We start from the raw sequence: 16,073 nt of genomic DNA on the forward strand, positions 1-16,073 counted from the left end.
CGAATTCGCGCGAGATAATCAAGCTTTATACCCGATTCGCGTGAAAGATTGCCGAGCGTAAAGCGGGGCAGCGATTACGAGGAGCCTTCCAGCGTCGTCTCTCCATCATCCCGTGGAATTTCGGCAGCGCGGGGCAACGGTGTAATTTGCAAGGGCCTTACACGTCGGCAGTCGTCGAAGGCAAGAGCCGAGGAACCGTGACAGCCCCCTGCCCTTTCCAGAGGCTTAATCGCGTTTGCTTATTTCCGGCGTTGGCCAGCGGACGCTGCAATTATGTAGGAGCGAGCGCGAGCGTTAACTACTGCATAAGGGCTCATTTTATTCCTATTAGGGTAAAACGGGTAGCCAGGAGGACGCGCGCTCTCCTGCGCGTATCCCCAATTACGTGAAATTAATTTGGGCCCCATTAGCGGTCGGCCACTGGCATCGCGTTAACGATTTTTCCCAACAGGGCCTACTTCCACCCCTCGGTGGTTACACGTTTCAAACGATACTGCCGGCTGTGTAAACGCTCGCTGTTGCATTCTTCGTGTTGCGATCACGGAATCGTGATTACATCCCCGTTGTTGATCGTCCCCGGTCTAGGAACTTCCTGAGTAATTGGATCAGCGTTTTCGACGGCGTTCGTTTCTCGATGGAAGAGCGGAGATCTCGGCGCGATAAGCAGAGTTAAGGATCTTTTAGTGAAAGGAAGTATTCAGCCGGTAGAGGCGAGAGGAAAGTGAAATATTCATTATTTCTTTATATCTCGTAGCCTCCCTGCTCGGACACTTTCTATGCAAGGATTTTGACCGCGAAACGAGCGACGCTTCCGTGGGACAGCGGCGAATGCAGCGCGCTAAATAATATCGCGCTCTTTAACGCGCTCGGCTCGTAAAATGATTTTAAGAAGCGACCGCCGAGCGGTTTGCATAATTGCAGGCCGTGCAGGCGTAGAACGGATGCGCTTATTAGCTGAAAGCGGTAGGAAATCACAGTTTCATTTTTTCGCGTCGAGGTTCCACGCGGTTCGTTTCCCGAAGGTGCACGCCCGATGGAAACCGAAGAAGCAGAAGAAGAAGAAGAAGAAGAAGGGCCCGAGCGGCCGAGAGAGGATGTGGTTAACCCACGGTCAAATCGAGCTTTTGCCGGGCTTCTGCATCCTGAAACTGGCGACAAAAGAGAATCACCGGAACAAAAATACAGCCGTATACTGCCCCCGCATCCTGTCCCCTCTTCCTCGGCCCTTGATCAACCACTGTGAAAAAAAAAAAGAAGAAATCCCCTCCTGCGGTGTGGATCGCTTCGAAACAATGTGCCACTTGGACGATTTAATTATAGTTACGCACTATCATCGAAGGCGCGTTGCATCGAGATTGCACCGCGCGGTAATTACGCGTGCAGGAGGGCGGGTACGTAAGCGCGGAGCGAGCAGCTATGTCAATCGATTATCGGTCCCGCTATCTTAGGACTGACAATTTACGTGATACCTGGCCACGGCCAGAAATCGAGGCGACACCTACTTAATATTAATGACGCGTCCTCTGGGAACACAACCGCGGCGAGCAGACGCCGAAAGCAATTAACCGCGGCCTTTTAATCGAATGCAAATAACCGGTCGGCGGCCGATTATCGACGCCGGGAAATAAAGTTATTTTGGCGACAAAACGTCGACGAGTTGGTTCCGCTCGTAGAAAGGGGGCCAAGGGACGGAACGAGGAAGGTTGCGAGAGGAAGGGCCGAGCAAAAAGAAGAAGAAGTAGTGGAAGAAGAGGCGACCGAGGTGAGTAAGAGCGTATAATGTGTCCAAAAGGCACCTGCCTCTTTCGAGCTTACTATCTTCCCATCGAGTGGTCGCAAGAAAAGGAGCTAGACTCGAGTTAGCCGATGTTATCGCGTCCCGAGACCAGCGAACCACTTATATCGTTAATTGCTCCCACTTCCGGCCTCCCTCTTCCTCCCCCTTTTTCCCTCCTTTTCCCTCTTTCTCCACCTTCCGCCTTCGCTCATCTCCCTCTGTCTCTCTAGACCTCTCTGTGCTACGCTCTCGTTCTCTGCCTCTCTCCCACTGGTTTTATCTGCCGGCCGATGCGTGTGCGTGTTAAGAGCACGCATTATGCCTCCGTTAAACTTCGGAAAGCCGAGCACGGAAACTTATGCCCTTTTAAGCGGCCGCGTTGTAAGTGAACGCTCGACCCTGCTCCTCCGGACAATGTAGTTAATCTTCCCGCTCGAAATTATTTATAGCAATGCCGGTTGCGCAGGGAGAACGGGGATGGAGGGGGTGGAAGCGTTGTAATTAGGTGGTGTAACAGGGAAATCGTGTAATTTTATTGCATGTAGATCGAGCGCGCGGCCGCGAAAAGCGGGGAGGGGGACGCGAGCCTGGCGTAATTAATTGAAGAATATCCGATGAAGTTGTGCACGGCCTCGGGGCGAGCTCGAGTGTAAAATCAGTATGGAGCGATGACGATTAACCTTAATTTATGCCGGATTTTACGAGGGTACGTTAAACAGTTAACAAATTGGCAGGAAAGTTTCATTATTCCCAGATCGCGGAGCGCTGATATTCCCGCTATGATAACCAGGCGAGCCTCGCGCGAGACTTTTGCAAAAAAAAGAATGTGAAACGGTGCCCTTGATTCGATAATAATTGGCCTGAGACTTCTCCGCTTTTTTCCTCGCTGCATAGGGCGACGATGTAGATGGGAAGGGAGAAAATAAAAGTCGATGCTCGACGTATCTGTGAGCCGTGGCTTTCGATGGATCCCGATGATCGAGGCACTCCCGAGCAACTATATTATACGCCACTTAGAGCTGTGGAAGATTCAAGCGACAGGTGTAGCACGCGAGCAACAAAGTGGCCGCGATTCGTGGCGATAGGGCGCGCGAGAAACGACGCGTAATCGGTCGTCGCGCATCGAAATATCGCTCGGTGGCGGCATTCCTCGTGGCATCGTGTTAACGATCTTCTTTTTCCACCGGCACCGCGAAGATTCGTCGAAGAAGATTAAGACGAAACCAGTCCCCGCCGTGGCCTGGCGTGACAGGACGCGGAACGAGAGGGAAAAAACGAGCGCTGGGATCGCGGGGCTGTAATCGCTGCACGGTGCGAACAGCTACTCGCGTAAACGCGCGCTTGTCCCAAAAATCAACCGGACTGCCCACCTATTTCCAAGATGTTCGGTAAAATTGATCTTAATACCGAACACAGACTGCCAAATTGCCCCTTAAGGGGTTACCTACCGTCAGGAGGTAGAAAAAGAATCGATTCTTTGGGAATTTATTTCAGAAAGTACATGCATATTTTTATGCAATGGTTTTTGTATTCAGATGAGGGACGCTTTAACAGGTTATTATATTATGTTTCGGTATAAAAATATTTAGTTATTGCAACATTACAACTGATTTCGCGGAAGCTGTTTTTAAACCGGTGACCGAGATTTCTTCAAAACCGCTCCACCAATCTTTCTGAAACTTTGTAGGTTTCTTCTTGACATTCAAATCTAGTCTTTAATCGAAGCATTTGTTTTACCAATGCATAGTTTTTATTTTATGGAGGAAAAATAAGTGTTTTTTCTACGAAAGTCGATCATCTCACTTTAAACATCTGCCTTTTTGTCCTAGATTAATATTTAATATAACGGAACGATTGAAGACTAGATAAACTATTGTGCTAACTAAATCTTCTTGGTTTTTTATTTCAGATAACCCAGTTCCGGATAATGTTGGTCACCGCAAAAAAAGTTTCTAAAATCAGCTTCCGGGAAATCAGTTGTAATTGTGCAATAACTAAATACTTTTATACCAAAAAATAATATAATAACCTGTTAAAGTGTCCCTCATCTGAATACAAAAACCATTGCATAAAAATATGCATGTGCTTTCTGAAATAAATTCCCAAAGAATCGATTCTTTTTCGACCTCCTGACGGTAGGTAACTCCTTAAAATCTGCCAACCGTCTCCTTCGCGTTTGCTTTCGAAAGCATTGCTTGGGACCTTTCAAACGATATTGCAGGTCACTTTATGCGAGTCGATGAAGATATGTACCTACATCTTTTTTACGATCCGTTTCCCAATTTCCAGCTAATTTTCTGAGGCGATTGTAACGACGCCGAAGAGCATCAGCGGAGCGCGCATGGAAGTAAAGTTTCACAAAGTATCGGGTGCCGTGTTCAAAAGTGAAACCCTCCTGGACGCAATTCATCTTCGAGGGTATAATAAATTATGAAATTTAGAAGTAACGGTGATCCGTACATGATCGAGATCCTTATCGTTAATCGAGTGGCTCGATTGCGCGCCCGTTTCGGGACGGTACGCGGCACGTGCAGGTGTACCTGCAATATACGATATAATCGATGCTGTCTCGTCATTATCGAGTACCGTATATTATCGACGCTCGTCAATGCGCCAAGCGAGCGAGATTTGTCGCTCGCATCGTTGCCCATTCAACGACAAATCATCGTCGAGCTGGGGCAGGAGCGCTCCGACATGATCCCTCAATGCCATTCTACTTACTATTTACAACCACTGGCAAAAAGTTTCCGATCAGACGCACTAATAAGAAAATTTACTAAAGACACTCATGTTTTAGAACAACAAAATATTATTATATATAGTGAAAAGTGATGGGAATCTAAGAGCGGCATAGAATACAGTAAATAACAACAAAATAACACAAACTTCTGTTTACATTATCGCGGTCTCCTCTTGTGTTTATATTTGTCGTACACGCTTCATACATTCATGGAGCCAATTATTCGACCCATGATCGGAAACATTTTTCCAGTATTTCTACCAATCGGAAACTTTTTTCCATGTAACATTTTGCGTTTTCCCTTGTTTCTCTTTGGTAGTAAATGGAACTTTACGTTATTTTGTTGTTTTATACTGTATCCTATGCCCCTCTTAGTTTCCCATCACTTTTAACTATATATAATAATATTTCGTAGTTGTAAAACACGAGTGTCTTTAGTAAATTTCGTATCAGTACGTCTGATCGGAAACTTTTTGCCAGAGGTTGTAGTTACCCTGCCTTCGTTAAGAAACGCAGAAACTCGCCCCGCGCCGACATAGGCGTTACATTAAGTCGTTTGCGAACGAGGTACATAGAAGAAAGGTGCGCGTTATTAATCGCGGGGGTAAAACTGTAAGCCATCGCAGATTTGTCGGCTAACGCGAGCGTGCTTTTCACGCGTATCGCGTGTAGCGAAAAAATAATTCATCCCGCGCTTCTGGAATGATCGAAACCCGCGCCCTGCCTCTTCGACCGGTCGCTTACCCGTTGTATCAGATGCAGCCGCATTAAGGTAATGAATTATCGTCGCGGGATCGCGATAACCGTCGAAATGTTTAGCCAACAGTTTTCTCGGCGCTACCCTCGCGCAATTTGCGTGTATAAACGGGCGTGCCCACGCGATCGGGCCCCGGCTGGAACAGACGCATCGCCGTGCCGTGCCGTGTCGAAGATAAAGGCCCCGTGAACTTGGCATCCAGCACATGGCCCGGTAGAATTTGAATATTGTAATTAAGAAGGAGTCGCGCGTAATCGAGATGAAGCCCGAGCTTCCTCGGCAGAGCGTTTCGGTGGTCGAGCTTCGAGCGAGCATATGGCCGGACAATTACCACGCGAGCACCGAAAACACGGGGGACACAACGTCCCGTGCCCTTATCTTCCTTCTAGATCCCAAGCATTTTCGGGACGGTCGGTTGAGAATCCTCGGAGGAACACACCCGCCCTTTCTCTTTCCAAAGTTAACGTACTTTTCGGGACAGCCGTGTCCCTGTTTTTCTCCACGGGGGGAGAGTATTGTCTTACAGGATTCACGTTGGAGCGAATTCCCGTGCCACGGCGAACCGTCCCTCGGCAGGCCAGTACGCGAAGGCAGAGGAAATCTGAGGCAGCAGGTGAGTTCGATCGGCGATCACGGGGGTGAGTAATGCACGCGGCAACCGTTCGGCAGTCACCGCGAAGACAGAATCATTACTTAAGCCCCGTACAGTGTACACTGTGCGCGGTGGGTAGAAACTATAAGTACACAGCGGATGCCCGGTTTACGTGCGTAAAGCCGAAGTCTCCAGCGGCGGTAAATTGATAAAGTGGGTGACAAGTCGTTAAATCACCGGCAGGAACGGTCATCGAGATGCGATTGCATGTGCGGCCACGCTCTCGCGTGCGCGCGCTGCACCGGCCCTAACCGAGAGAAACAGGGAGAAACGGAGAGAAACAGAGAGAGAGAGAGATCGCCGGGCAGGGGTTGGAGGGAGCTGCCAGTGGCGGAGAGGAGAAAGGAGGAAGCGGAGAATCAGATTTAGCAATCGACGATATATTTCAACTATCAGCATTTTTGTAAGTTATCGTTTTAGCGCGCGGCAAATATTTGCATACGCGTTTCGTAAATCATTTATAAAATACGTTACGCCGGCAATTTACGAGTTTCGCTCGCGACTGCTTTATGAACGTCGCTCCTTTTTTTTTTAGATTAATATTCCCTCGTTAGCGAAGCCTCGTATCTCGAAAATGCACGATCGCGGCTCGCAAAACGGCCGGTGAGCTGTCTCGCACGGAGCTCGGGATTTCGTTGGCCTCGCGAGCCACGAGCTCGATAAATTTAACCCGCGAGAAAGGGAAGCAACCGTGGCAGGTGGAATTTAGTGGGAACCGGCGCGGTAGCATACTACACGGATTGTTTACCTGCCATCCTTCCTGCGGATGTCGCGATTGGTGTTAGCCTAAATCACTGGCCCTATTTTCACCCCCTGCTCGCGCTACTTGACGAACTCTGACGCACTCGACCGCTTTCTCGCCCTTCCGCCTCTTCGCACCTTCGCTTTTGTCGAAATTCTAGGACACTCGAGCTAGAGCTACCACGCCGCACAGTGGGCCAAACGGCCGATCTAGCTGGACAAAATTCGAAACGAAGGATTTTGTTATGTCTATCTGTTGTTATAGTTAAATTTGCATGAGATATGAATGATAATTGACTTTTTTATAAAAATTTGCCTTTCTTAATATAAATCATATTTTAATGATTAAAGTAAAGGAGTAAAATAAGAATTTATTAAAAATTAAATAATTTTTCAAATATTATTTATTAAAACAAATCATGATATGTGTAATGACTATACATAAGTTATCAAAAAAACTCGAATAACTTACAAAACGTCAAGGGTTTTTAAATTTCATGATAATAGATACGAGACACACCCTGTATAAAAAAAAAAACAAATAATAGATATATAAAAAGTTCCAGTACGTCAAAATATAGCTTCACGAACCTTGGGGATACCTGGTTATAAGGTAGGCTCCGTATAAATACTGTACCTGAGTCAATACGTCCCAAGGCCTTCAGTATCGTATTACGATGTATGGAAATTCCGAATTATAGTACATAGGCAATAATAATCTATTTAACACACAAATACAGTTCTGTGCATGGTGCTGTATTCAGGGCTATGTCAGTTCGTAAACCATAGATGCGCGAAACGGGCATCTTTGCAGAGGTACTATGGCCATTAGGCGTTCTTAAATGAATTTATTGATGTGTTTTCGTTTGCTCAAAACATTTTCTAACAACTTGGAATGAAAATGAAAACATTTTATAACAGTCGCCAAAATAACTTTTGTCCAGCTAGATCGGCCGTTTGGCTCACTGTGCGCCGCGTGGAACACTCGAGCGCTTTCCTCACTCTCTCTCTACTCGATTCCCCACGGGTTCGGCCCTTTTCGGACAAGGACTGTACTCGCGAGGCGGTTCGGCCGACGCCGACGGGGCATTTGAAGAAATTAGCAGGTGTGTCCCTTAAATGCCGCCACAGCTGCCCACGGGACGTAGCCGATTTCTTTTCTCCCTCTACCTCCGAGCAAACTGTTCCCCCGAGGCGCAAGATGGAAATGGATTCTTCCATTCGAATTAACGAACAATTACTATCATTTTAAGAGATGACTCGGCAAACGGACCGAAGATCGTGATATTATCCACCGAGACGACTTCTGGGGTACCGAGGATAAATGGATGAATGGACGGTCGAAGGAGAATCGGGGCCCGTTACGTGGCCAGAAATCCAGTTTCCCCGCGAACAACGATCGAACGCATTGTTTCACTGAATCGACGGCAGAAATTGATTTCCTGCTCGCTGGCCTCGGTCGAACAATCGCGGAGCACGTTGGACCGGTCGGGGATCGAGCGGCGCGGCGGTTCGCGATGTTAAAGGAGGAGTGACCGACCACCGGTGGGAAACGGTTTCTGGGAAATCGAATGGCGAAGGTTCAAAAGTCGGACGCGCCGATGATGGATGAAGAATCATTTAGAGAAGGAGCACCGGGGTCTCGCGGGGAGGACTATTAATTACGACAAAAGGGGCCGCGGTTCGGCGTCGAGTATATAAGCGGCGGGACTGAAAAGGGCGAACGATTAGTTACTTTAACCAAATTATCTCGCGGACAATGGGGCCAACAGGTGAGAAGTCTTCCTTTCCTTCGTGTTTCCCACTACGGAAGATGATCGCGGTGCCGATGGAAACGGAACAACCGAAGGGAAAGCGTTTACGAAGGGAGTTGGAGACGGTGCGCACTCTCGGGGATGTTCAACTCGACCGTTCGTCTGCGACGAGGACGACTGGAAGGGCCCTATGACAATGACGGGGCAAACGGGACAAAATGATCCTCATTATACCGAAATCGGTGGGCAAATTGAGCCCGGCCGCGCTGTTAAAGAAGAACAGTGGGTTATCCAATACGCGCAGAGTGCGGTGACGGCGCAGCGTCTGGAAGCGCAGTCTGAGGTCGTTGTCGTTTCCCATTGTGTCTCGAGTGGACAGGATGATCGTCGCTCATTTGTTTCCTGGCGGGACGGCCGGAGAGAGGCGTCAAGACGGCAAGAGCAGAGCCACCGGCGCGGCGGCAGGAGCAGCAGCAACAACAACAAGAACGACGATGACAGGAACGCGGCGGACAGGGCTGCCTGTAATTTCATACGTCAGCGCCGAATATTAATTCGAATTCCTCCCTTAGACCGCTCGTCCTCGCAACGAACCAGCGAACGAGGCAACGGCCGGCGGAAGGGGCGAGGGGGTGGCGAGGGGAGGGCAGTTTTTGTCCGGTAAATGAAATATCTTCGGTAGCTGGGCGTCCTGCGGCGATCGAGTTCGCTTCCACCGGCTTTTGTGCCGGCGTTGGATTCTTCGGGGACTCCCCGTTGCGGATAAGTGGAATCATTTCAACGATCCACGAGGATCGAGGCCGCCAAGCCGCCACGCTCGACTACCGAATACCGTCTCTAATACGACTCTCTTCGACCGGTGCGCGATGCTCTTACGTTAGGGGATCTATCTGGTCGGTTCGATCATTCTCAGCGATCTCGAACCGTGCTTTCGCCACTTCCAGCTACCCTTAACCACTCCATCCCCGAAATCTCGCAGGTCTCGGCATGTAATTGGAGCGCGATGAGCGCCTATCGCGACAGCTATCGAATTAATTAGAGACCAGCGCGAGCCAGCAGGCTTCGGCGATCGCTCGTTTGATGACGAGGCCATCTGCGCGTTGCGACTGCAATCTTTCTCGCTGAAAAATCGAAGCGTGCTCTCGAGTTCGTCGCGCTTATCGACGAAGGCTCCTTCTTGGTGAACGATAAGGGCGAGCGAGGACGCGGTGGCAGCTGCTTATTGGCTCCTATGGAACACGCGGGGATCGCCTCTTTTACACGGCCGAGGGCCGAGCGCTGAGGGCTGAGGGCCGAGCGGCTGGGTCTGTCGAGTTTATACGGCGTGTCCGGTCGTTAGAACGAACAGCTCGATCGCGGCAGATATCAGAAAAGCACGAGGAACGTCGTCGCGCGCTGACTGGCCGCGCCAAAAGAGAGGGCGAGAGATAATTAAGGCGGTCCGTAGTAAATACTTGCTCGTCGGTGCTGCTGATGCGAGCGTGTTATATACATATATCGAGAGCGGTACATATCCCGTGACACATATTGATGATGGTAGCACTGCCATCTTTTAACTACTACTCTCCTCCGTCCCGTCTTTCGTTTTTCTCCTCTCGCCGCCGGATAAATATTTTCGATAACGACAGGAAGGGGCTGGAGGGAGGGCCAGGCTGGCGCGTGAAAATCACGTCGCTCGAAGGAAATTGCCTGCTTTTGCCTTCGCAGCGACGAATATCACTCCGGGCCCTCGATCAGACGAGAAACGCTTCCTGCTGCACCAAGTATGGCGAGCCGCCGCCAAAGAAATAAGGTTTAATAGAAATTTTGCATACAGACGTCGGAGACGCGGATCGACCGTCCCCCCGGACGGAAAGAAACATGATTAATTCGCGAAATAATAGCGGCACACCGTGGCGCGCGCTAAATGCTGCACGGTGCGCTCACGCGTTGTATCATATAGCGCGCGTACGTGTAAAGATAAGCGTATAACGCGATGACACGTATTGATGATGCCAGGCGTAGCCGTCCTTTCTTTCCTCGAGGGGCGGTTGCACTGCCAAGGGAGATCGTAGAGGCGCGACACGGAGATCGGGACGGGAGGAGAGCGTATCGAGAAGACAATTTGGCAGCGTGCTGGTTGTTAATTTTAATTACAAAAATTGCGGTACAAAAAGTTTCGCGCCCAATTCAACTGCCCCTAGCCCTCCTCTCTTATAATCTCTGAATTACGAATTTGCCGTTGGACCGAGAGCAGAACAACCGAGCGGCTCTGCCAACTCCTAAAGCCAAATGTTTTGCGAACTATTAGCGCCGTCTAATTTCCCTCCCCAGCATTGTTATTTGTCAGCGCTACCGACGATCTAGTTACTGGGCAGGGACGCACAGATGACAGACATTTGAAAGGGTAATGGGCAGCTCGTCCACTTGCTGGTCTAGTAATTGCCAATCAGGTACGATACCGGGACGCTCAAGGTTCAGATAAACGACGCTTCGTCCGTGCCACCCTAATGGCCGAGTTTCTTCGAAAAGCAACGGCTTGTCCGTGGCGATGTAACGCGAAAGGCTGATCCTTTGAAGGGCCTTCCGACGGGTTTTCAGGGAACGCGAGGACGCCGCAAGCTGCGCGGACCGCGGCGGAATAATTTGTCAAACTTGTCACCGAGACAGCGACGGGACCGTGGTTTCGCCTAATGAAGCGTCACGAAATTCCTCTGCGAAACACATTGACGATTTATCCGGCCCATTGCGCCCGAGCGGCGCGCGTTATGGGAAGCGGGCGTTATTTCACGGAGCGTTACGGCCGTCTTTAGCTCCGTTCCGCGTTTCGTTTTTGCCAGAAAACTGTCTTGCGCCGAGGCAGTGCGAGATAGTGATGGCGATCCTGGAGAAAGATCGGATCGATCCAAAGAATCGATCTTTCATGCAGGATCGGTGATAAGGTCGATTAATCGTGGATAAAAAGATCGATCTTAAAAAGGATACTTACCTGCATCTAGAGACGCGGTAGCGTCTAGACGCCAAGTACATGTTTCGACACCCTGTACATGTCGACTGTCGCTACCGCTATCATTTACTCGTCGGCTGGCTAATCCAACCTAACCTGAAACTTATTTCATTAATATCTCATCACGCCTGCAATATTTCTGGTTCCGAATGGCAGTGCTCACCGCAAAACCAAATTTTTAAAAATGCTTCTTGATGTCGGTTGTTACTTTATTATAAACGTAAATGTTTATCTACGAAAAAATTACCAAATGTTCTTTAAATGTTACTCTTTTAAGCGCAAAAAGTTCTGTAAGAATATATGCTTCCGATTTTTTAAAAAAAAATCACAAACATTCACCTCTTTTCGGCCGCCTGACTAGGTATAACTCCTTAATACAATGGAAACAATTGTATCGGATAGGCTGTTAGCGCGAAGATCTAGGATTCTTGAGCCCAGTGTACATTTGCGATTGCTAAGGCATTTTGTTCTACTGGCACTTACTAAGCATAAAATTCAATTTTTTTTAATCGATCCTAAGGAAAAAAGAGTCGATCCTTTATAAATCGGAATTAGAAAACATCGATAAAGGATCGATCTTATTTGCCCGAAAAAAAGGATCTTAGATAGCTCCAACAAAAGATCGCCATCACTACTCACTAGTACGAGACGCGGCTCGGACTTTAAGCGCACGCACTCGCAGACTCGCCGCCAGGACGAGCGCTCCTACGCCAGGACGCGTCTCTCCGGACCATTAAATTAATTACTGTCGTGCTCGTAAAGGGAACGATGTTCCACTTAACGTGCTCTGATCGCTTCTTTCCGTGCGTTTTAATTAGCGAGCGCTGAATTATGCAGCGCGCCGTTAACGCACGAGATGCAGTTAGGAATTAATGGCCCCCGTTAATTCGCAAAGTCAATAGTGTGAATTTCCGACCGCGCGGGACAGTAAGAATAACGCGCGTGAAACCGAGGACTAATTGAATTAATAGCCGCGATTAATTAGTACTTATACAGTCAGTTCGTGAGTAATTGGGGGCCGAGGTGGATCTCTGCTCGCGGTTGTCGATGGGGGACGCGATAATGACTAAGTAAGTAAGTAAGCGGTTCCTTTCGCGGACCACCCCTCTCGTCACGAACAAATTACAAATTCGAGAGTTTCCGTGACCGACTTTCGACGGAAGGATACGGGCAACAGTGTAGGTACCCGTTCGTCGTCGCGATCGACGATGACCACCGCATCCTACAGTCGTGGTCGATGCTCACTTAATAAGCCGGCCAAAGCAGCTGGCCCTAAGTGAAATTAATTGACTCCGATATGTTAGCATACAGATAGCAGACCGTGAAGGCAAGTAGCACGGGCCACCGCCCGCGTACGTGCGGTTTCGCGTGTACCTATGTCACGCGCGTGTGCGTGCACGTAGAGAAGAGACGGGAGCTGTGGTGTAGGTGCACTATCCTGCTGCACGGTCGCCTGCATAAAAGGCCAGGCTCTGCACATTGCCTTTATGATGCAAAGAAGGCCAGCATTAGCCGGCAACAATGCCTCGACCAGTGCCTCCTCCCCAACCCCCTCCCAACCCCTTTCGGCGCCCCCGCCGCTCTTATGCTTTTCATTTTCTTCTGGTAACAGGCTTGTTAAAGTAATAACTCTAATTACACACCGTTCGAATACACCTTCTCACCTTTTTCAATGGACTAAGGAGAGGAGCGTCTCGTTTCCGCTCCCCGCGCCCGTCGGGTCTTTCATTATTCCTCCTGCACTGCTGACTGGGCCGAGTCGAAAGTTCCTGTTACTCGCATCCGGTGGAAGACAGTGTCGAACGTAACGCGTGGTCATGGGCTTAATGCATATAGAGCGTTTCAGGGAGATGATCGAGAAGAAGCCCAAACCTCGTTCTTATAGACAACCGATACTTAGCAACGCGCTTGTATGTGCGGTTACTATTTGCTACCCCCAGAGTCCTCTCGGATCTCGAACACAAAGTAGACCGTAAAGAGGCGCAAACGGAGGTTTCTCTCGTCCGGTGGACGTGCCGTGCTGCGACGGTGTCGTGGTAGGTGCGCAAACAATTCGTCTTTAAATCCAATTAAGTCGAGCCTAGGAGTCGGTCGGCGGTCGCAACAATAACACTTTGCCCTTTACAATGCGGTGGCGCGGTTGCTTAATACCGCATGTGCCACGCCTCCTAGCTGCCCCCCTCATCCCTTCCTTCTTCCTTTTACCCTGCTGGTCGACTGGCCAAACCCCTACTCCCCATCTATCGCGCCGATGCCCTTTTGTTTCGCGGTTCATTTGTCTTTCTTCCTCACCCTCGCCTTCCGTCCACCCTCTCTTTTTCTTTCGCTCCTCTTCCCGTACCTTCGCTCACCCTGCTCAACCCCCGTTCACCCGTCGCCGGCTCGGCTGTCTCTCCCTCGCTCGTTTTGCATGGTCGGCTCTTTTCTCTCTTTTCTGGCTGGCTGGCCCTGGCCCATCCGACGAGGTTCTCCTCGCCGCCCCCGAAAGGACCATAAAACGATAAATTAAGCCGCACCGAGAGCAAGAACGACCGTAAAGGCATCATTCACGGCGCACCGCACATTATTGCCGATCGATGAGGAAGATGTCACTCGACGAGACGCGTCGGCCAGCGCGCGGAGATTTACGGGGTGAAATATGACTCGTTCCGTCGACCTTTCGGGAAACGAGCAACGCGAGGCCCGCTCTACCGGCGGAATCCGCCGACGATTCTCACCGATCATCATTCCGACGTTTGCTTGCCCCCTCCCGCGCGAACGGGGGATGACCTTTCCGCCTTATAGTTAGCCGTGATTGATTGGCCACGATCCACGTCGCGCTCGTGAAAGTCTTTCCCGAGCCAAATGAGATCGCGAGTAATTGGGGCGATCCACTCTGCTCTCGATAACAAAGGGCCATTGTGAGACATCGTGCTCGATTCGGATCCCTCTTTCTCTCGATTTCGCCGCTGACCACAGTGCCCCTGCGCGGTTGCGCTGGGAATCCCTGTCGCAACCATAGAACGAATCTCAGCGGTGTTTAATTTTCGGTGACTCGGTCCGTCTGCAACCTTCCGATCGATCGAGTAATGACCGAGTAATAATAATGGTCGGTGCACGGACCGCGCGATTGATCACGATTTCCAATCGAACGTTCCGTGAAATCGCGTGCAGTAACCACGGTGAACGCAGTTTTCGTGGATATAAAATGCACGGCCAATTAAAGTAATGGCGAGACGATTTCGCCATGACCATGTCGGGGTTCCGCTCGTCCCTTCCCGGGCGAAACTGAGAACGCGGTCTCGACGGTCTTCAAACATTCGGTATCCAAAGCAACGGGGACGGCTCTTGTCCAAGTGCATAAAGTAGTGGCTGCGGACGCCAACTATTTCTCCTCGAATGTATCATTATCATTGGGCAAAACGGTATTGCCCCATAATCGCCAAGAACGATCGCCAGGGAGACACTTAATTTTCGCCGATTCGCCTAGTCCCGAGTCCTATCGAGCTGTGCTCCAGCCCCCCCCGTTCGAGGATTGATAATAAGGGCCGGGCTCTCGACGGTCGGCCACGATCGTTGCTGCGCGGCGCGGCGACACGAATCGCTCGCAATCACAAGAAGCCTTTTTCCACGAGTCAAACGCGATCGGGTGGCAATTACGCGCTCTCCTTTGCCCTTAATAATGACGGAACAATCCGAGCCATTTAATTTCCAGGTCTCCCAGCTCCCCCGTACGCGGTGCGAGGGAGGATTCCGTAGGCTAGGGGAGAGGTCTGTTCAAATGACAGTAATATCGCTGCCTTGTGGTTTTGTGCACCACGGCCTGATTATAGCCCACTTCCGCCGCGTAAACAACGGTCTCGGGACAAACCTCTTTAATGGCCTTTACCCCTCCGCAATGGGCAGCTGGGGCACCGTCGGCATTGTGGGGTAAATCGTTCCACCTTCGCGTACACACCCTTGATTTTGGTAGGTACTTGGCTTTTGGCACGTGTCACATTGGGGAAAATTTGCGATTTTATTGCCAAAATTACAGAAATTAAATTTTTGAATTTTACAAATTTAATACAAATGTCAATTGAAGAACTATATCCATTTTCGTGGTCAAAACCTCAAAACTTATTTTTAATATATCAAATTCGGCACTTTTACGTTCTGATATATGAGGAAATAAATTAACCGAAAAACAGCACTTACAAAAATTACGAACGATAAAGATTTTTGTATTATTTACATTTATACACTTTTTTCTTTGTTAGAGCATGCCTCTACTACAGTCCAGCAGAGCATAGCAGAAGGGTTATCGCTTCTGACGACCAACAAACATATATAATACAAACAAAATTCAGAGGATCGAAGCCGAATAAAAAAGTTTAAAAAAGAATTCTTTGCGATCGGTCTAACCTCACATGAACATAAACATTTGCGAGTCTATACGAGCTCTGTATTAAAACATTTAACAGTAAAATTGGTGGCATTTGATACTCATATTAGTTCTTCAATTTACATTTGCATTTATTTCGTCGAATTGAAAATTTTATTTTTGTGGTTTTGGCCATAAAATCGCGAAATTTCCCCACTGTGCGTGTCCCTGAATTACGTAAACGTTGCACTCGACTCTCGTGCTCAAATTTCGAGTCGCAATCGTGGTGAGATCGGCTTTAGGAAAAGTCTTCGGGCTCCTCTT

At 49.3% G+C, this 16,073-nt stretch overlaps 1 protein-coding gene across 1 annotated transcript in view; it reads right to left on the bottom strand.

Moving 5' to 3' along the window:
* The window catches only part of LOC143372139 (phosrestin-2), a 152,605-nt gene that overhangs the window by 121,875 nt on the left and 14,657 nt on the right, over positions 1 to 16,073 (bottom strand). The gene's annotated exons all lie outside the window — the stretch shown is intronic.

Source organism: Andrena cerasifolii, chromosome 8, assembly GCF_050908995.1.
Source record: "Andrena cerasifolii isolate SP2316 chromosome 8, iyAndCera1_principal, whole genome shotgun sequence".
In the NCBI taxonomy this organism is placed as follows: Eukaryota; Metazoa; Arthropoda; class Insecta; order Hymenoptera; family Andrenidae; genus Andrena; species Andrena cerasifolii.